Source organism: Acomys russatus, chromosome 20, assembly GCF_903995435.1.
Source record: "Acomys russatus chromosome 20, mAcoRus1.1, whole genome shotgun sequence".
NCBI classification, from domain to species: Eukaryota; Metazoa; Chordata; class Mammalia; order Rodentia; family Muridae; genus Acomys; species Acomys russatus.
Window position 1 is genome coordinate 30,840,294 of NC_067156.1, and position 23,277 is coordinate 30,863,570.

A 23,277-nucleotide genomic window follows, 5' to 3' on the forward strand; every position below is an offset into this window, starting at 1 on the left:
AGTCAGAAGTAGATAGTAAAAGAAAAACAATGTAACTTTTAATTTAGAAATTCTTTCTTGAAGGTAAACTATCATTCACCTCTTAACAAGAACTCTTTGGGAATATTGGTTGTCCATTGTTAGTTACAATTACATTGTATCAAAATCTAGACGGGTCTGGAGGTGAGGGTGAATAAATTACAGTATACCTATACTCTGGAAATCTTGCCATTTCAAATAAGATGAATTGGCTCAGAGGAATATCCAGGTAGCTAAATGGTGTAGCTAGTATGAGACCCATATTGGTCCACTGCTGTTCATAACAACATGTACAGGTAGAAACACTAGGAAGATATAGAAACACATGCCAAACAGTAATTTTCCTCCTATGGGCAGAGCCATAATATACTGTTATCTGACTTGTTGATATAGATGTATTTCCTTTTTGTGATATAAACGAAAGAAAAGGAAAAAAAAGAGAGAACACAAAATTGAGGGCTAGGAAAGTGGGGGCAGATCTGGCAGTTGAGGGAAGACTTAGGGGCAAATATTAAAAAAAACACTGTATGAAACTCTCAACTAGTAAAGATATTTCTGAAAGCATTTTAAAACAGTAAAAATGCAAACTGACTTTTCTATACATGCCCTTTGCTCTGCTCTACTTTGCTTAGTTCTTAGACATGTACATTAACAAAAAGCTTCGTACAATATAATTGTTATTCCCTTGATGAACTTGCTAAAATTAGGAAGCATTCTAGTGTTTCCGCTTACTTGGTTATCTTATCCATCAAATTTATACATTAAATTAAAAAAAAAAAACCCTTCTTAACCCAGCATATTCCTGGGGTCACTTCTCACTCATGGTCCTTTGCTCAAGGACAGCAAAACCAATTGGTCACTGTTCCACAGACAGGGATTGTGTGTGTTTGGAATGTTATTTACAGTTACTTTCAATCTTCTTCAGGTGATAAGGCATTTACCTCTCTTATAAGTTTTCTTCCAATTTTAGAAGTCCAATGAAACCTTTTCATGGAAATGACTTTATTTCTCTATATATTTATTTGCTTGCTTATTTCAGTGGTTCTTCTGGGACTTGTACTCAGGGCTTTGAGCACTGAGTTGTACACCACCACCCGCAAGCCCTGTAATATTCTTTTGAAAATTAGACTATGAACTATAGTAAGTAGGTAAACTGTGCAAAAAGGAGGGGTTCATCCTGGATGTAGTAAGCTTACATAATTACATCTTTTAGAACGATGCATGGTTTTATTGACCACCAAATCTCTGAGATCTTCTGCCGTTTACAGTGGCTATGTTTCTGTATCCTATACAGGAGCAGATGACTCTTCTCTGAGTACAGCCACTCAGCAACAATCAGCCCTGTTCTTTAGTGTGGTGCCCTGTGTTTGTTCCCTTCAAGGTTTCTGGGTCACCATCCATTTCCTGACTCATCTCTGACTCTGCCCTCTGATTTGGTGGAAGGTGAGCTATAAAGAAGGCTGGGGGTTCACAGGCTTGGCTCTAGGACTTGAAACTCCCACTATTTTTTTCCTCTACTGAAGGGAAGGGCATCAATTATTTTTCCAAAGTCAAAGATAACAGCCTCTTTGACAAAACTAAAAGCTCTGAGACTTACAGAAAGGAAGGGAAAATCAACTACACACAGAGAGAAAGTGACAAACATGGAGTCATTAAAATCCCCCAAGTTTGATCATGAAATGCCCACACCTGACTTCTACCAGCTTACATTCTGCAGAGGAAGTACATGGCCTACAACCCAGGATTAAGAAAGAGTTTTCTCACTGAGTCCATCACACGCATTCGGTATGGGGATTCAACCACCATGTTCACATACATGAAAGAAGGAAAACAAATCCATGTATCGATAACCACTGCCACTGTGTCCCCCTCAGTGAGCAGAGGCCCCTGAGTGCACAAGGCAGGGAGACAGCAAATTGCCCTGTGTAGGCAGACTAGGTGGATCTCATGGCTCAGCATTTTGATATGTTAAATGAGGTACTGAGGGTCCCACTTTGCATCTTTATATACACATCTTTCTGTGTATCCACTAACACCATGTTATGCTGTACAGTGTTAAAACTGTAGCACTCTGTTTGGGGGCATAAGTATTCTTTTTTTTTTTTTTAAGATTTATTTATTTAGTATACAGTGTTCTGCCTCCATGTAACACCTGCAGGCCAGAAGAGGGCACCAGATTTCATTGTAGATGGTTGCAAGCCATCCTGTGGTTGCTGGGAATTGAACTCAGGACTTTTGGAAGAGTAGGCAGTGCTCTTAACCTCTGGAGCCACTTCTCCAGGCCCCAGGTATAAGTGTTCTTGACAAGAGGTTTTTATTGTTGTTTTGTTTTTGTTTAAATAAATTCTGACCTTAGCTTTCTGGGATGACTTTGGATCTTAGTTACTCTAAAACTGCCAATTTTTTTCTACTCTTTCCTGTTTTCCATAAGCTCAGCACACAGTACCTTTTGTAAGCTGCACAAAAATCTTTGGAAGCTTGGTGAGGTTAGGCCACATCGTAAGGGGTAAAGGCCTTTGTTTAGCAGCATAGGTGGGGTATGGGGAGTTTCTTAAAGAACAGAAAGGAGTTAAGACTATTGGGATATTTTAAAATGAGGCAACACAAAAGGGGGAAAATGCATTCATTCAGGTGGGATTTGTCATAGGCACAATTATGAATAGGAAAAATTAAAAAAAAAAAAAAATGAGAGAACTCAGCATAGATGAACTTGACCTAGTATTTAAGTTCTAGGGTGGCAGGGCCGCTTTTTCACACGGTCTCTTCAGCCCTCAGGGAATTACACATAGCAGCTGAAAATATGTACTATTTTTGTTGAATGAATGTTAGAAAGCTTTTCTAAAGATAAAAATCACTATTGCAGCCAACTTGCAGATGAAACACATTATACACCTAGCAGCCACCCAAACAAGTACTTGTTCAGACAGAGTCTTTGAAAAGAAAGGAAATGGAAGATTTTCTCAATCAGGGACTCCCAGTACAACTTTTTATCAAAATTATTTGAGAGAAAGAAGAAACATTTACTTTTGAGATGGGCAGTTTGGTATGCGGTAAGGTCTATTGACTTTTGAAAGTGCTCCAAATAATGGACGAATGATGCTCAATAAACCTCAGATACTTATTTGCTTTAGACTTTAAATTTTTATGTTTTACATGTGTTGTTATTTATTTAATACTTACTTTAAAAGGCTCTACTGTTTAGTTAACTACATTTATTTTGATCAGAAATTTCACATCATTGTAATACATTAAGAAAGATTCATGTGAATTGCCAAGGATTATATAAAATACATTGCAAAAATTTGTGTTGAAATTCTAGTCAGATTTAGTCACCTGGGAAGGACTTAGAATTTAAAATTAGCTATGGCTGGGCATGATAGAGGCAGGTGTATTGCTGTGCACTTGAGGCAAGCCAAGTCTACAAAGCAAATCCAGGACAGCCAAGGCTACACAGAGAAACCTTAGCTTGAAAAACCAAACAGATAAATAAACAATAAATTTAGCTATGAATTAAACAAACAAACAAACAAACAAACAAACAAACATTTATGAGTGTTTTGAGAGAGGTTAGAACTATCATTGCAAAAGCCAGACTCCAGGCTTGGTGTAACCTGAATGCTGAAAAGGAAACAGGACATGACTAAATTGCTAGGTTTTGAGATGCTGCCTAAGGCTGTGTCTTACACAACATAAACATCTTAGACTATGAGAAAGTTGGTGACACTGGAAAGTGACCACTACACCACTCAGAACAATGGTTCATATAGGTGGCTTCAGTTGCTTATAGAAAATCTATTTTCCTGGGTGTGGTGGTTTATCCCTGTGATTCTAGCACACGGAGGCTACACAGCAAGCTCCAGAACAGATGCTATGGCTTTGTCTCAGGAGGAAAAAAAGGTATTTTCCATCAGGTATACAACACTGGATTTCTGTTAGAATATTCATTGCTAACCCATGCGTGTTTTCCTAAGTGGGAACTGGAGAGCTGGCTTGACAAGTTTTACCTCCACAGTGGGAGGCCTGACTGGGCACGGAGGGATCTTCTCTCTTTCCTGTGGTCGAGGCCTTCAGATCCTGTGTCTGAGACACTTGCTTTCTGAGCCCTGGTGGTATCTAATCCTGTGGCCTTGCCGTGTGTGACCTCATCAAGAACATTCCTCCCACCCCAATCAGACAAGGACTTCCAGTGAGCTTAGCTTTGTTACCCAGTGAAGACCATGCGCCTCTCTGCTGGGAGGCCTCATCCTCCTCAGGGAGCACGCATGACGTTCTCTGTAAACATGGCCGCTGAAGCCCAGCCATTCCTTTCTTCCCACCCACAGTTTCTGTGACTTCCAAGCCCATCTACATCCCTGTGCCGTAAGACAAGGGGATGCAATTCCCCTGAGGTTCTCCTTAGCTTTTAGATCAGTGGTTCACAACCTGTGTGTGGGGCATGACCCCTTTGGGGAAGCTTTCCGAGAGCTCCCATATCAGATATCCTGCAATCAGACATTTACATTATGATTCATAACAATAGCAAAATTACAGTTATGAAATAAGAATGAAATAATTTTATGGTCAGGGGTCACTTCAAAATGAACTACATCAAAGGGTTGCAGCATTAGGAAGGCTGAGAATCACTGTTCTAGACAGTAAAAAGGACGCACAGCAAGGGACAAGTAGGAGTGGCTGAATTTAGAGCTAAAAAGAAGATATGGGGGGCGGGGAGGGGGGGCATGGCTTCAGGTTAAGAAGAAAAACAAGGTGTTTTTTTTCCCTATCTGAACAGAGAAAGTGTCAAAGGAGGAAGCCAGACTGCTGGAGCATGGTGGGGTGATTTATTGATCAACACTTTAAGTATGCACGCAAAAGAAAGACGGAAAATTATTTGCTTCAGTGTGCAGAATGGGAGACATCCAAAGAAGCAGGGGAGATGTGAATTTCTCAGGAGAAAACGAGGAAGTTAGGATTCTTATCTTTAGGCCTATGGAGACAAAGCTTTGGCTTTGATGTTGAGGAAGCTTCAAAGCGCATACCTGGCCTGTGCTCTTGCTGACAACCTGCAAATGCGTAGACTCCTGCTGAGACCTAAGTGCAGTCAGAGGCGTCTTAGACTTGCCCTACAAGGGCCCAAAGGGTTTCTGCAGTCTAGAGTTGGAAGCAATGGAAATGCTTCTGAGGGATGCTGTTAGCGATGGGAGATGCTGTAGAAGGGCCGGAAACTTTGTCTCAGTGTAAAGCTTTGTTGTCACAAGGTGCGGAGATAGATGAGTAAGGAAATAGATGAGTAAGGGCAGCCGGAGAGAACAGAAACCAAGGTGAGGTGTGGCATGAAGGTGGCAGGAACACCTTCCCTGTGCGCATGCTCGCAGAGAACACAGGCCATTTCACATTCTCTCCGGAGCCTGATTCAACATGCTCCCCAACTGCTTATTTTTTCCTTCACAAGAGCTGCTAGTTTAAAATGGCATTCTATTCTAGGCCTATTTATAGGCATGTAGGATTTTTTTTTTCGTCTTAAATTATAGAAAGTAAGATAAACCTAGATCTTGAGTTACGACACCAAATATAGTGAGACATTTTCATTTTCTAAGGTTGCAGATTTAGCCGAGCTAAGTTTACAGTGTGTTTGGAATTTTAATCTCTTAACATATATGCCACTTGCATTGCTCATACTTTCTTTTTCTTCCCCAAAAGGAACTAATGCCAGGATAAGCTCGTCTGCCTGTGCTGTGGCGTCTATCCATCTGATAATCAGTAGAGATTCCACGAAGACATAGTCTTTTCAAACGTAAATACAGAGAGATTGAATTCTCTTTGATAATCTACCTTAGTACTGACACTGACAGGAGCACTGCTATGAGAAAGGCGGTTTTAATCGTGTGTATGTGGGGGTGGGGGGGGGGCGGGATTCTAGAAGACACTTCTAGTGTTCAATGTTGCGTTTGAGTTTTCAGAAGTTTTAACCACTTCTCTCCACCAGCTCCCACCCCTGTGTGGGTGTGTATGCGTGCAGGTTAGGCCAGAGTGTGAAACTGTCTTCTTCAATCACTCTCCAGTTAAGTGTTTGAAGACGGGGTCTCTTCCTGAACCTGCTGTTCTCACTGAAGGCTCTCACTGAACCTCTCTCACTGACCCTGGCATTCACCATTTGGATAAACTGGCCCACCAGGGAGCTTGAGATCAGCCAGTGTAGAACAGCAGACTCATCTCCAACATTAGGCTTTCGTGTGGGACCTGGTGGTTCGAACTCAGGTTCTTGCACTTGCAAAGTGAGCACTTTATGGATTAATCTGTCCCGCAGCCTGGGTTTGAGAATGCAGAAAGTATTAAGAACCTTCTGTGGCCAAGTGGATAGGAATACATTTATTATTATTATTATTATTATTATTATTATTATTATTATTATTATTATTATTGTCAAGACAAGCAAGAAACAGAAAACTTTTTTGTCATCATTTAAAGAAAAATAACCTACTGCTCAGAAGCAGTTTTCAAGTTTTAGTCCTTTAATTTGTATTTTCACCGAGCCCACAAAATAAAGACATGGGATATAGCATTTACCGGTGGATCCCATGACCTACGGGTAAACTCAGATTCAGGCAGAGAATTCTGCATTTGGGTGACTGACAGATGGAAGCTGAGGCAGACAATTTAAAGGGAGCCTCGCAGCCAGAGTCCCCCGGGCCTTTTAACAGCTTCCTCCCAGGTTCCTGTTCCTGCCACCACCCCAGGGTCCCTCACAGAGATGTGGCTGCAGTTTCTTCCAGGAGGGAGTTACTACTGCTCAGCAGAACTCCCCTGGCTCAGAGAGAACTCGAAGGCTCTCTCAAAACTGGGCATTATGAGGTGGGGGACCCACTCACCTCAATTTACCACAGAGATGGGGTGGTTTACTGCCTATTGCCGCCTTATCCATGCGTACAGAGAGCAACTGACTCTGGGATGCTCAGCTCCTGTGGACATATCTATAACATAACTTATCTGCACCCAAAACTCAGGGAATGTGGAGGAAGTGAGGACAGAAAACCTCTCAGAGATGGAGGTGACCTTCCTTCCTCCAGGTCTGTCCATTCTGTCTGAAACACTCAAGAAACAGCACAAGGCTTCGTGTTTCTCAGAGTCTGTGCACAAACAAGAGGCTTCTCAGCACTAGTCCTTGTCTGGCTGGAATCTTCTAGACTCTCACATTCTGCAACCTACTTGATGTTTGACATGACATACAGTGCAAAGAGCATTTGATTACACTGTCTAATCAATTTGAGTTTTCTTTTTAAAATTGTTTATTTATTTATTTATTTATTTATTTACGTGCATGTGTGTGTGGGCTTGCTTGAATGTATGGGCATCATAATGTGCATTCAGAGGTGAGAAGAGAGTGTCAGATTCCCCTGGAACTGGAGGTGTACGTGGTCTTGAGTCATCATGTGGGTGCTGGGAACCAAACCCAGGTTCTCCGCAAGAGCATCAAGCACTCTTAACAATGGAGCCATCACTTGAGGCCTGAGTTTAAGTTTTAAAAATCATTATTCGGGCCGGGCGTGGTGGCATGAGCCTCTCATCCCAGTACTCAGGAGGCAGAAGCAGGTGGATCACTGTGAGTTTGAGGCCTGCTTGGTCTACAAAGCGAGTCCAGGACAGCCAAGGCTAACACAAAGAAACCCTGTCTTGAAAAACAAAAACAAACAAACAAAAAGTTGTTATTCAACATCTTTTGACTTGCTGCCCTTAACTTTTTTTTTTTTTGCTTTCTAAGTTTTCTGTTGTTTGTGTGTAACTGGAAATACCCTGATGTCCTGGACTGTGAGACAGGCTAACAATGGCTGTCCCATCTCAGAATTTATGCCCACAAATGAAGGCAAACTGGCAAGAATAACAGCCACCATTATTAGGTTCATTATGCAATGTGAAAAGCTCAGGATCAGACATACGGCAGGTGCTGCCATCCTGAGTATGCTGCCTCCTATGGCCACTGTTGTTACACTAGGAATAAAAGATGTTGGCAAATGCCTATGAAACAGATTGTCCCTTCTAGGAACCAGTGGGCATTTGTCTCTGTCGTTTCTCTGGGTGTGGGGCTCTGCTTTCTTTGCAAGGGATAGCAAAGTGAATCCTTCCCTGAAGCTAAGTGGAGGCTCTTCCCAGGGTGCTGCACTCCTAACTGACCCCAGTCGCTCCTTTCTCTCCCCAGCCTCAGTCTGCACAGAAGACAGAGATAATGATTTATATGTCGTAAGAAGCTCTGACAGGTGCACTCCATCTTGTCCTCCCCCATCCCCAGGACTTGATCGGAAGCTTATCTTTTCCTTTGTGTAATAGGGAGCTGTCAGGTTCTATGACCCTCCGAACAATTCAATCATTCATCGAAGGGTTCACCTTGTGGTGAGGACACCGTGGTATTGGAGGAGCCAGGTGGAGGCCGTGCCCTGACATGTATCAAAATAGTGGCAGTCAGGGGCTAGAGGGCAACATGGCCTAACTGACAAATGCCACTTACGGCCTGAATTTAAACTCTCTCTGTCGCCAGCATCTCTAGCGTCTTGGTATGTCTCCTGTTCTTGGGTAGAGAATATTTCGCCATCCAAGCAAAGAAGGGCTGTTCCCAAAGAGCAACCTACAGGGAGCAGAGTACAAGCCAGGGCAGAGCAGGGTCCTTAACAAAGCCCACAGCGCTCCTTTGTGGTCTTGCTGGCACCACACTCCCCCTGCGCATGCCTGGCATCACTCTTACCTTCCTCCTACCCACACCGTGCTATGCTGACTCCCACCTGTGACCTTGGCCTTTTTGTCTGTCCCCTGCTTCGATCGGTGGCTCTTCCTGCTCTTCTAATTGGTTTAGCGCTACAGCTCAAGGTTTATTGTTTAGGCAATTGTTCTGTGCTCTTCCTGGATAGATTAAATTCTCCACCATCCTCTTTCTTCCATGCCAGGTACCTCTCCTCTTTATCTCCTGTTATTGTACTGGGTTTTATACTGAAAGTGATTTAGTGCCCCCCTTACCAAGAGATTTCAAGGTAGAGGGCAGGGACCACAGCTCCTGTGGGTGTTACTGCAACCCAGGTTACAGAGGGCCTGGCTCACAGTGGGTACTCAATACGTGCCTGCAGAACGGATGAAGAGGGAATAAGCAAGGAACATTGATGGCCGATGTTCTTAGCTGCTGTGCATTGCTGTTGCAGTCCTCTGTAGGCCTGTCTGTACTAAGGACCTTCCCGTGGGAAGTGACAAAGGTAACCAAACCTGGCATTGTTTCATCACTTCCACTTCTGAGTCTAACCTCCTGAGACAATTGAATGAACTTTTCTTCACCTTGTGCTTAGATACTCTGGCACTAAACAGACATTCTATCTATTAATTGGATGCTGCAGAACTCTAAATTCCTAAAAATGAGAGAAAGTGGAGTCTCAGGGCAGGGAAGAATGTGTGAGAGGGAACTTAGTTTCTCCCCTCCCGTCTCCTCCCCTTCCTTCTCCTGCTTTCTTCTCTTTAGACAGGGTCTCATGTAGCCCAGGCTGGCATTGAGCTTAATATGTGGTGAGAATGACTTTGAATTTCCTGGAACCACAGGCATGGGCCACCAGGCCTGGTTTTGTGTGGCACTGGCTTGTTCACAGGCCAGAAGAGCATTCTGCCAACTGAGCTACATCACCAGCCAAAGTGTCTTGTAGGCTGGCCTTGAACTCTTGGTCCTTCTGCCTCGTTATCTTCAGGACTGTCTATGTGGGTATGACACCATGACGGGACAGGTTAATTTTTAAGTTTATAACTGGATTGGCTATAGTGACAAGCAAGGACACCAAATTGGTATTTCCACTATTTTAAAAGATATGTTCCAAACTCACGAGCTATAAGCCTCATGAGAGTGAGGGTCATATGTTTGTCATAATTGTATGTATGAAGACCGAAACCTTCACATACATTGCAAAATAGATAGAAGTTATATAAGATGGAGGGTTTTTCATGACCTAATGTGGAATTTCTGCTTGCAAGTAAGATGGTCCTGAATTGGCTATGGTACAAGAAGCCACTGCCTTTACGAGTCTAGCTAACATGGAGGTCAAAGATGAGGGTGCTACAGCTGGGAAGGTAGGAGGACGCAGTGGGTCTGCACATGGAGTGACTTATACTAGTCACTCCTCCATCTGGGACATAGTCTCCTCAATCCTGACATGGAGTTAGGGAGAAGAATGAATGCGGATGCAGTGCCTGGCATAGTGTCAGGCATAAGAAAGTTCTCAGTTGACGTGAATGAACTTGAACTGTCAAGGAGCAAGTTCTCTCAAGCATCTTTCACCATTAGGTGTCTGTGACTGGGAGGATGTAAGACCCGGGTGAAGATGCTCCTGTTCACGGACACAACTCTTCAGCCAGAACTTTCCAAAGTGAGGCTCACTGCTTGCCACCCCCAAAATAGATCAGTGACTTATTGTTTAGTGGTTCACAGTCAGATAAAAGGGCACAAAGCCGAATCAGTGGCTGGCTTCATGAACTAAGTCCTACTATGGAAATGAGAAGTGTCAGTATAAGAGATGGTCCACAAAGAAGGATCATATATTTAGTAGACTATTTTAAACAGTAATTATCCCCTATATCTAGAAAAATAAGTTTGATGGAAAAATGCTTCACACCAAATCTTTTCTAGGTAGTATATATTAATGTCTTAAAGTTTTAAAGACACTCTGAAGAAAATGGGTAGCTGGTCTTGCTACTTTGTGGGTTTTTCTTTTTTCCACCCTTTCTCCCTGGCACCCCCCAACCCCCTCTGTTTCACTCCCTATTACTAGGTAGGAGAGAGGGAAGGATTGGGGGAGGGGAGAGATAGAGATCTTTGAATCTAATTTCTTTCTTCTTGTTTCTTCTTTGGCATGACTACTAACAAACCACAAACAACTCTCCTGAACAACCAGCAACCACCCACCCTGCCTACTGGGGCCCTAGCCTTTGTACACCCTCTGAAAAGTCTCCAGAATTCCAAAGGTCACACAATCGCAAAAACTATCTGCAGCTGGTAAAACCATACCTCTGCTAGAGCACGAGGAAAATCATAGTCAGCTGCTGCGGACAGCCCAAAGCAGCCATCCCCTCACCTGGGATCAAAATGAAAATATATTCTTAATGATATTTCTGTTTTTAAAGAAACTAAAAAACCCAAAACTCCCACTACAAAAATGGGTCTATTTAATTATGCTTAGACTATAGCTTCCCAGGTTCTCCCAGCAACATACATTTGTGAACACATGTGTGTGCTCTAGATGCATTTGACATGTTTGTGGTAAAGAAAATGTCATCATACCACAGCAGCAATTTGTGAAAGCATGACCTGTAAACACCGTCCAGGTGGAACGTGGAGTGGCTTCAACCACTCCAAGGAAACCAAAGGATTCTGTATTATTTTTTTTTGTTGAAAAGATGTTTCTTTCAGTATAAAACTATCCTTTATGAAAGTTTTTCTCCAACTGGTTTCTTGTTTTATGCATCAAAGAAAAGACAGTATCTTCACATCCACAACCCCTTGGGATGTATTTCAAAAATCTCGACTGTCTGGTGAGGACTGGCATTTAAAATGCTTGCATCAATGCATCAGCTGGAGCCCGGTTGGCAATGTCCTAAGATCAAAGCGATCATGTTCTCTGTTGGGCTTAATTCTAAATCCATTTTGTGTTAATTATTTTCTACAAAGATCTTATGTATAATGAGCAGAGGACCTAGAAAGCCTCTTGTGATTTCAAATTAATTTCTTAGTAAAACTTGGTAGTAAAAGGGAATCTGACATACACACATGCCCATTTGATCTGCTAAGAAAGCCAATTTGGAAAACAAATCTAAGTCGGGTCTATGAACATCCTCAGCTATGTTAGCCCATGAGCATGCACATTCCTGTACACCCATTTCAACACTTTAGAAAATCTTCCCCACTTCCATCATCCAATTATGACTAGACTTCTTCTTTTAAAAGTATAACTGGGCAAGGTGTGGTGACACACACCTATAGTCCCAGCACTTGGGGAGGCAGAGCCAAGTGGATCTCTGTGAGTTTGAGGCCAGCCTGGTCTACAAAGTGAGTCCAGGAAAGTCAAGGCTACATTGAGAAACCCTGTCTTGAAAACAAACAAAGCATAACAGGAAATTACTTAGATGAAAATTAGCGGGGCGGGTGACACATACTTCTCTTGAGAGAGAATGCTGGGCCAGTGTGAACAAGGGTTGAAATGGTGACACCATCTAAGCTTGCAAAGCCTGAAAAAGACCAGCAGGCTGCCTGTGCTCAGGGTTAGGTCAGCCTTCCCACAGCCTGTCCTTGAATTTAGATCATGGGATGACCAAAGGTAAGGAAGGAGAGTGCTCCATAACCTCAAGTCATGTCTAGCCCCTGACCATGGTGTCTCAAGATAAAGGACACTCAATACCATGGACGCATTTGGATTTTGTTTTGTGATTCTTTTTCTGATACTAGGGAATGCTTTAGCATCTTGCTCCCCCTGTGGATTAGGCCATGGGCACATCTCAAAGGTCTGGGGAACAAGATACAGTGATAACTTGATCCTAAGCCAGGTATAGGGTTCCATTTATATTGCCCTCTATGTTGGATCTAATTACAGCATGTTAAATTCTCGACGTATTTCTGGCATGAAAGATAATGTGACATCGTTAGGGAGAGTGCTCTGATTCTAGTAGATCTGAGGAGAGCAGTAACCATGGTAAACTCTCTACCAGTTTGCTATTTTATCACCCCAACTTGTTCAAAAGTATACAATCTGTTATAGACATATGTACATCTATATATGTATATATACAACCATGTTAGAGATGATGGCTGCTGTTTGGTCAGAGATTGACCCCCTTCCTGGGGACTCTTATAAAGGATGGTGTTATTAAGAGCACTGACTTGGGAGTCAGACTGAAGAGGTTAAAAACACAGCCCTGCCCCCTTGTAACTGTAGGTGTGGGTAGGTTGCTTCAAGGTTCATAATCAAGGGTCCTTATTTGCAGCACGGGCATCACAGAATTAACTCCTCCATGGGTTTAGTGTCTGGGTACAATGAAATGCGCTTATATCTGTCTGCCAGAAGGTAAGGTACATGGTGCATGCTCAGGAAATGCCTTCAGTAGTCACTGCTGAGACAGCACTGGGCACGTGGTGGCTGCATCCATGATATGACTGGAGTAAAAGGGGAAGAAACTCGAGTAACAGGATAAGAAACAGCTAAGACCAACCATAGCGAGCATCACAACAAATCCATCTAAAGCAAATCTCTCACTTGGAGTCAAGGCAACTATATTTCGATAGTAATGCGCTTTCATATTGGTTTGTACAGACCTTGTGAGTGACAAGGAGTAACTGAAAATTGTCAGAGACCCTGCAGTTTGAATTGGATCTTAGATGCTATCATGCCAGTGGCTCCAATGCTGCTCTCTAGGTCATAGTGGGGAGAGGGGTGAGTGCCTTGGCCCTTTTCCGGCAGTTTCTGAGTAGTGGGCCAAGTGCGTGTGCATACGCAGGGTGCATGTGTGGAGGCAGTGTGGTGTGGGGCATAGGCACTTTCTGACTCTGATGACTGGATGTTTTGTGCCATGACCTAGCTCTAGGTTCTTTTCCTACTAACTTGCCTTCAGAACAACAGACCCGCCTTTGTCAACACCAGCAGCTTCTCTTGCTATATGGCAAGTTGCCCTCTCACCCTGGTTTACTCACAGGGACTTGGGCTTGAACCTCAACTTCAATGCATATACCAGACATTCAGTTCTAATAAAAGGCAGAATAACAACATGACTTTCGGAATAAGAAAGACAGTGATTCAAGCCCACCCACCGCCAGTTATATTCACCTCTGTTAGGCAAGTTCCTTGACCGTCACAGCTTTGGGTGGTATACCCTTAAAAATGAGGCTCACACTGGTCCCTCACATACAGGTTTATCCGAAGGTTAAATCATGCCAAATACTTTTGGGACACAGCAGATGCTTGCTAAACATTAGCTGTTTTTTTGTTTGTTTGTTTGTTTTGTTTTGTTTTGTTTTATAATTCCAACTGAATTAGCTCATTTGAACACAACTAGTATTGTCTCCCTGGATATTAGACAAAAGGGACCAGCCACCAAGAAGAATAGAAATACAGTTCTCACTCCTAAAAAGCTAAACAAGTCCAGCATGGAAGCTCGTCTGCTGCTAGCTGCCTGGGGTTCCGCTAGAGCGTTTTCTTTTTTTCTGATATCATAACAGAAACTCCATGACACAGACAGATACAATCAGGTAATGACAACAATCAATAATGATAACAGAAATTATTATTTATTTTCATAAATACAAGACTAGGTGCGTCCCGCTGAGTTACACACATCACATGCCAGTATTCACTTTTGGGGCAGTCAATCAATGGGAGCTCTCAATATCCACCCGCAGAGGTAGGAGGGGGAAGACAGGGCTAGGGATGAGGAATTACCCACGGCAGAGTGACACATTCACCAAGTTAATCTAATACGGGGGTGGGGGGAGCGCTTCGGGGACTGTTGCAAGCCTGTGAATATGAAACAGACTTGATTGATTTTTCACTGCAGTAGCTAAAACTCCATTGTTATTTGCAACAAACATCAGGAAAGATGAAGCCGTGAAAGGATTGTATATCAAGTACCCAGTACAGCCATAAATCAGAAAATGAAGTTTAAAAAAAAATTAAAAATGGTTAGAGGAAGGCTATATCTGTGTCCTAAGAGGCCTCGGTTATTGAAGCCTAAACCCCAAATTAAAACTAGAGGCAGTAAAAGCCAGTCTCACTCAACTCAACCAATAATCTGCCCCAGAACTGACCCAGGGTGAAGATACCTGATTTGGGACACCCCCAGCTGCTTCCTTTTATGAGTGGGTATTCACATCCACAACACTAGAAGGAAGCAAACAACAGCTCACGTTCTCTTGCATTCCAGGCACAGTGCCCATAAGCATCAACGCCGGTGTAGCCCTGAAGACTCATCTTGGAAACCCCATCCTCACCCTGCACCTCCTCCATTCACTGTATCCCCTAAACTGCCATGGCAACCTTATGTGTTACTCTCAGTAACTGAGGAGTAACAGCGAGCCTCAGCCAGCGTCTGTACAAACGTGCCAGCTTTGGCATCAGAAAGCACTCTACAGGAACCCCAGGCAGCTAGGCTACGGACCAGCCTCCATGTCTGGACTCGCTTAACCTTTTAGGAGTGAAAATTGTATTTCTATTCTTCTTGGTGGCTGGTTCCTCAAGGGTTGCCTGGGGAAGAGTCTTATCCAAGTTGTCAAGACTAGAGTCCCTTGTGATGAGGTCATGCGAATGTTTCTAAGAAGTATACTGGGTGACCAGGAGGAGCACTGCATTTTGAGAGCCGCGGCTCAAACTCACCTCGCACGCAGCTTGTCTCCTCTCTGCACGGTGAGGACATAGGGGCTCGTTTGTCTTTCTGAGACTGCCTTTGCAGTTCCTGGTTTGTGAGGTGCCTACCATACATTCAGCATAGGAAACGTTCTCATTATTGTTCAAATGTAGCATCAGGCCAAAACTCTCACTATGCGAGAGACAGGATTCTAGGTGCACACAGATCTGCTCGCTACTCTTGGGTCTACTTCTTACTATCTTTGAATTCTCTAGCCTGCACTCATCTCTCTGAACCTCAGTTTACAAATCTCTCAAATAGGTGGAGTACCTTAGTCATAGGATTATGAAGGAAAGAGTAGTAAAATACACACAAACTGCTTGGCTCCAAGCCTATGTAGATGAAGGGCTGAGTAAATGCAGTTACTATTCATCAGCTTCAACTGGCAGAGTCCAATCAGCTCTTCTAAAAACAGATCGGGCAGAGGGTGGGGTGGCTGGAAAGATGGCTCAGCGGTTAAAAGCACTAATTGCTCCTCTAGAGGTCCTGAGTTCAATTCCCAGCAACCGCATGGTGGCTCACAACCATCTATAATATAACCTAATGCTCTCTTCTGGCCTGCAGGCATACATGTAGACCACTGTATAAATAATAAATAAATAAATCTAAACAAACAAACAAACAAACAAAAAAACCCAGATCAGGTAGTATCAATGAAAAATTGTTCTTTTGGGAGAGACTAACTTGCCATAATCTAACTCTCAAGATGTTTCTGTCAGGAGGCATCTACATTGCCACTAGTATGATTTGCAAACATCATGGTCACATTAAGAGGAGACAGGTTAGTTCTGCAGAGTCAAGAAAATATGGTTGCCCTTAGAGGTGGGTGGACATAGTTATGGGCACGAGGCAGGAGTGTGGACACATGACAGCATCTAATCATCCAGGGAGGAATTGGTTGGTCTCCGTGAAGCTACCCAAGAGCAAAGTAGCTCTTTCAGAGTCCTCAGGCCTCTAAACGCAAGCTCATGAATTAAGAAAGCTGTGACAGGACATCCAAGAGATGGAAATTAGTGATGAAGTTCCCCGGCAGTATAATCACAAATTAGCATTTTCTTAGAGAGCAAAAGCCAAGGAGAAAAAGGAATGAAAAAAATCACCATTAGATGTTGGGTCAGACTAGGGTTTGGATACCAGCACTGCCATTGTAGAGTTGTGAGACGGTGAGTGTGCACCAGGCTTCCCCTAACATTTAGTCTCTGCTTCAGTGCAATCCACTCTCTTGACAAATGGTGACCTACTGCCCACCACATGTCTGCACTGCTCCAGTGGCTGATGTGTCACCTGCTGCCTTCCATAGAGTGTGTGCTTTTCTGAGGGGTGCGGCGAAGCAGGGAGTGAACAAATGGTTTATTAAGTTATGCCCAGAGCTCAGAGAAAAAAAAATATCATGTGAAGGACACCGAGAGTGCCTGGGAAGGAGTGAGTATGCCATTTCTCACCAAGTATTCCGGGAAAAATTATTTGATAAAGTGGTACTGGGGAGACAGCTGACAGGAAGTCTATGGCTTCCGATGACCTGGAGAATAATATAGCCTGCCTGGCAGAATTACTGTACTGACTCAATGGTATAAGGACGCAGAAGCCAGTACCTAAAACCCGGAAAGCACCCAACAAGCTGTGTTTTTAAATCATAGTTATTTAAATACTACTCTGTTAGCTGCGAGGGCACTTTGGATGAAATCCATTAGAAAACTTAACTCACAACTTCCTCCTCATCTTGCAGAAGACGGGTTATGACAAGTCACACAGCTTGAGAGCTCACACCCTTGAGAGTCTATTTATAACAGGTTTAAAAGCAAATGTCACCCTGGCCTAGGTTCCCAGGGCAATGTCAACCAGCCATAATGAGGCCCACAGTATCTGCAGGCTCATGCTGCAGGGAGAGAGTGCCAAGGGTGATTTCTTACCACCCAGCTCCCACCCATGACTGATTAGCTTACTTGAATACCAATCCTGTTGCCTAGAAAGGGCTCTCAGGGCCCATTGCCCCTGGGTGCTGGGAGCCTAGGAGAGAAGGGTGTGGAAGAGCTGGCTGAGCGCAGCTGCGTAAGGACTCAAGGGCTTTGTTTCTCTGTGCTGTCTTGGGAAACTCAATGGCTGTGTGAAAATGTGAGTGAGCGAGTGAGTGAGTGAGTGAGTGAGTGAGTCTGTATGTGTGTGGGGTATTGGGAGCATCTCTGACCAGGTATAATAAAGACACCAATAACTAAGAGTGGCAGTTCAGTGGCTGGGAAGACAGCTCAGTGTACAAAGTATTTGCTGAGGAGGGTGGGGATTAGAAACAGGATCTTCATCTCACAAATACCAGTTGGGCATGGCTGCCTGCCTGTAATTTCAGCTCACAGAAGGCAATTCCAGGGAGTCCCCAGAGGAAGCTGGCTAACTATCATCTGGTAGTTATGTGTGAGCTTAGTGCTCAAGTGAGAGATCCTGCCTTGATGAAGACGGTAGATAGTAACAAAGGAAGACACTGGATATCAGCCTTGGGCCTCCACACGCAGGTACACATATACATGTCTATGCACAGATAAGCATACTCACACACATGAACAGGCAAACACACCTGCACACAAACACGTATATGCACACACACGTGTACCCACACATGAGCATGCACACACTCCTGCACGCAAACATGTGCACATGCATACACACACATGTATCCACACATATGAGCTTGCATACCACATACATACATACAAGAAATTAGCATTTCAAATGCCCCAACGTAGGTGGTGTATAAGGCTGAGAGCCCTGGCTCTGGCTTAGGCCTTAGCTATGAAATGACAACTGAATGAAAAACAGGACAAGTCGCTTTCTCCTTTGGAGCCGGTATCAAATTTAAGGGTTGTGTAGCAAAGCAGATCAGTGTCTCCCTTACAGCCCTGTAGTCTGAGCATGGAAACTCCCCTCTCGGAGCTTTGTATTATGAGCAGTGGACTCAGTTTCTGGGGCAGCTGCAACAAACAAGGAATACAGCATGCATGTGGCATAGCAAAGACTCAGCAGATACTAGATAGATTCCAGCAACTCCCTTGCCAAATTCCCGCCCCATTCTCTTCATTGTGTGTTCTGGAGATGACCTGAGGCATTAGGTAAGAAAGCATCCAGTGGCCGATACTCAATTATCATCCTGATTATCGTGGGGACGTAAGGGTGCTGAGCAGGGAGACAGTGATTGGATTTGAAAGAGCGTCTTCCATTTAAAAAAGACAGACAGAAAGAAAGAGCCAGATTTACACTCTTGCTTTTAAGAAGCCGAGCCTCTCAGAATTGAAACAGGATGGGTTCGTTGCACAGCGAGGATTAATTAGCTGTCGGGTATTATTAAATGTTCCCACTCTCAAGACCCACGTGGAATTGGATACAGTGAAAATGATCAAGTGGTAATCATCGTCGCGGTGGGGGTGGGAGGCACAGTTGCTGGCTACGCAGATTTCAAGAGCAGACTGCGCTGGTAACGTGTAGTCTAATTAATATTGCGTTGGAGTGCTCTCTGTTTGGGATCACTGCTCTGAGTCTGGATTCCAGGGTTGCTGGTGGTTTCGGTTTTGTTTTGCTTTGCTTTTGTTGTTGTTTTCTTCTTCTTTATCAGGATCAGAAAGGAAGGGAACATGGCCTTTTTGAAACTTTATAGGAGAATGCGCATATGATGTGGGTATTTACATGAAATGGGTGTTATTTTAAGACCCCAGAGTGACGAATGGAGTGAAACATGGGTACAATAGTGTTTATAGCAAATATGTATATATTGTTATAATTGCTGCTCACGTGACTAAAAGGTAACTGAGGTTTAAAGAAAAAAGTAACAATTCTAAGGAGCTTGGTAGATATTAGGCCCCGGTGACCACAGACCCTAGTCTTTTAGCAAACCCCAGTGTCAGTTTCAAAAGTGCAAGTTGGGCCTCAGAGGGTGAGTGAGTGTCTCCAACCCTTTTGCTGAGCCGCTTAAAAGCAGGAGAAAAAGAAAAAAAAAAAAAAAAAAAAAAAAAAAAAAAAAAAAAAAAAAAAAGGTAGAGTGCACTGTCCAGTGCCACACAGCTGGCCGCTAACGACTGGAGTTAGAACTGCTGTTTTCTAAGTGGCAGCAGCAGCTCCCAGCCTCTGTCAGGGGTGATCTGAAGCTCACTCACTTCATTAGCGTCACTGTCTTGCCACAGTGGATCTCTCCTCCAGAGGGAGTGTGAACAGGCCTTCTCTCCTCTGAGGCTGGGATGGAGCCCCTAAGGGGTTAGACACAGATACATGGGATCCCTTAGCTGCCCCTGGCAATGGGAAACCATAGTGGCGGCCTACAGATGGCCTCTGAGAGATTTTCATGCACATAGCAAACAAAGGCAGATGCATCAGTTAACACATTAGAGATAATTTCAGCGGCACCAAAATGCATCGATGTCACAGTAAGAAACCAAGACAAAGTATTTCCTTTTGGAATAATTTGATCAAGACTGAGGCCAAATTTAAGTTCCACTTCTCTCCCCTTATCTTCCATCTGTCTGTAGTTTGTGATTACTGGTCTGTCTGTAGTCTGTCGTGTGTGTGTGTGTGTGTGTGTGTGTGTGTGTGTGTGTGTGTGTGTGTGTGTGTGTATGCATGTGTGCACATGCGTATACATGTGTCTGATGTTAGTCTGTCCCTAAAAAAAAAAAAACGAGCTTTTCTCCCTCTTTATTGAACAGCACAGAAAATGTGGTGTGGGATAGAAATCTTTAACAGAGTTTTACAAGGGAAGATTTTACTGTTCTCAACTGACCCAGAACAGCGAACACTACTGAAAGCAGATGTTATCAGGCTATATCTGTTTTGCTTCCAATATTTATGGTGGTAGTTGTGTTAAAGGTTGCTTCCAACCCACTGCCTGCTTTAAGCAAATGATTTCCACAGCACACACATATGCAGGGAGATCATTCTGGGTCAAGGGCATGGAGGAAGAGTATAAAATGTAAGATTGGCTTTGCGTAGTAAGATTGTTTACATTGCTCTCTTAAAGGCAGGTTAAACTTAAACAGGCCAAACACACAGTAGGACAGCAGGTTAAGTACGCAGTCTTAAGTGATCTCAAGGGATATTAACTTTGCGTCAAGGCCTGGAGAAATTCAATCTCTTTGAATGCAAGAGTTATATTCAGAACAACGTGTAACTGCAGGCAGAGTCCATGGCATAACTCAGGGGCACCTAGTCCATTTGTTTTCCTCACAGGACTGCCACATACTGAAGGACAAAAGTCAGTCTCAATTCCTGTCCTATTTCTGGCACAGTGATTACTCCTCATCTGTAAGTAGCTTGTGGAATGAATAAAGCAGCACTGAGAGAGAGAGAGAGAGAGAGAGAGAGAGAGAGAGAGAGAGAGAGAGAGAGAGAGAGAGAGAGAGAGAGAGAACCATGATTTCTCTTTCTTGCTCACATGTATACACACACACATACATACACAGTGAGGGTAAGAAAGGGGTCTGGAGAGATGGCTCAGAGGTTAAGAGCATTGGCTGCTCTTCCAAAGGTCCTGAGTTCAATCCCCAAGAACCACATGGTGGCTCACAATCATTCGTAATATGATCTGATGCCCTCCCTCTTCTGGCATGAAGGTGTACGTGGAGGATGCTGACAGTGCTGATGGTCATGAGGATGATGATGATGGCTGATGATGTTGATGATGATGGTAATGCTAAGTAAGGAGCTAGCTTGGAGTGTTCTCCATGGACTAAGCTCTTTATCATGCACACAGTGTCTCACTGAATCTGCGTAAGAATTATGGTGCATAGTGACCACTGTCACTGGAGATACAAGGTTTCAAGTCAAATGCCCCCCATCCCTAGCTGGAGAGGAGAGCAGTCATATCTTAGCCTACTTCAGCATACCAGGACCTTCCTATTCTTCATTAGGCTTTTCTCAAGTCTCCCAAACCTCTGCACTTTTAGAACAGCGGGTTAGGTTGACACCTCCCCAACCGGGCCTGATACAGAGATGGAGAACTGGCATGAAATCAGAACAGCCAATGTGTGTGGGCTTAGAAGGAACACAACTACAGCCATGGTGCTGTGCAGAATAAGCCCCAGTAGCCCAGTACTGTGGCCAGCAGAGTGTTTGAAAGCATCTGATGATAAGATAGATGGATGAAGGAACCTGTGAGCCGATAGAGGCACACAGCGATCACCAATGCCCACTTCTGCCCATGTACCCGGGTGAGACACTCTCTCCCCACCAACATGTACTCCCTTTCAGATTTGGTCCTCTGTACAACAGCTGATGTCTGGTAGTACGGTAGTACATATTTCTCAGTTCTAGAAGTCCTGTGGAGTTAGGGCTGGTCCCAACTTGTTCTTGCTTTACTGTTTACACTGAGTAGATAAAAAATAAACCACCCTGTATTAAGCCACTTTTAACCTACATCTAAAGCAGCGGGTCTCAACCTGTGGGACCTGACTCCTTTGGCGGAGACAAATGTTCCTTTCACAGGAGTCACCCAAGACCATCGGAAAACACATATTTACATTATGATTCATAACAGTAGCACAATTACAGATATGAAATAAGAATGAAATAACTTTATGGTAGTGGGTCACCACAACATGAGGAACTGTGGTAAAAGGTCTCAACAGTAGGAAGGTTGGGAACCACTGCTCTATGGAGGAGTCTTTTCTTAATGCTCCATTTTCAGAAATCCATTTTACTAGCACCCCCACCTTTCCCCTCCCCTGGCCTTTCCTGGGGAGCAGAACCAAATGCCATTTCTTTTTTCCTTTGGACAAACAACAACTCTCTGACTGTCTCTGTCTGCATTCGTCTTACTCCGTGTAGAGTTGGAACCATTTGAGTGTGGGCGCTGTAATGGCCCCCTCCTTACTAGGCTGTGCACATCTGGCGGTCCAAAGGAAGGCACACACGCTGAGAGTGAAGCCTACACACATACATGCTGAGCATAACTGCCACAGGGTAGGGCTTCCCACCTCTTGCCTTTTCATATTTACAAGTTCACAGACAATAGGATTTCTTTCTAGTTGCAGGGGGAGAAAGGAAAAATAAATTGTCTGACTGAGGTTCAAAAGGAATGTTCAAAATTTGTCTGACTAAAGTTCGAAAGTGAATGTTGTGTTTTGAATACAACTTCCTCCAAACAAGGCTCATATATGGCAGGCCTGGTCTTCACGCTGGTGGATCTTAGCACCCAAAGGTGAATGGGCTTGTACAGGCTTTCTTCAACAAGTCAGTGTGTTGTTGGGGGGTCACAATTTGGTGGAATTATTGGACTACAGGGCCTGGTTGGAGAGAGTATGTCTGAGGATGTGTCTTTGGAGAATCTTGTCTCTGGCTCCACCTTGTCTGTCTGTCTGTCTGTCTGTTGCCTCTTTGGTTTCTGACCACTATGAAGTGAATCCCCTTGACCTATCACTATGGCTTTTACTATCTTCCTCAGCACAGCCTGGAAGCAACAGAGCCATCTGGCCTTGGACAAAATCCTGGAAACTGTGGGCTAAAACAAACAATTCTTCCTTTAAGTGGTTTCTGTCAGTTAAAATAAGCACAAGGACAACTACAGTAGCCATGTAAGGTTCTGATGAGTGACAGGACTCCACCCCAGGTCTGGTAGATTTTGATGCTTGGGTTCTAAAGGACAAAACTCAAATTTTCCATCCCAGCAGGCTTCTGCCCCTTATTCCAGCTACAGAAGGTGTTCAAGACATGCTAGATAACGCGACTAGACAGGCTCAGAATACAGCGACGGATGGCAGCGGCCATGTGGCAAGTCCTTGGGGACAAAGCAGAAGCACGGATTTGTAGTCATTAGGGCCTGGCACCTTTCCCACTCCTCCATCTGCCACCAGACACGGGTAGGCTGAGGCTCTGCCCACTGCCTTCAACCACGTCTCACAGTTGTAA

The 23,277-nt window shown here is 43.9% G+C and overlaps 1 protein-coding gene across 5 annotated transcripts in view; it reads right to left on the minus strand.

Annotated features, from left to right (window-relative positions):
- The window catches only part of Ppp2r2b (protein phosphatase 2 regulatory subunit Bbeta), a 409,949-nt gene that overhangs the window by 63,694 nt on the left and 322,978 nt on the right, over positions 1-23,277 (minus strand). The gene's annotated exons all lie outside the window — the stretch shown is intronic.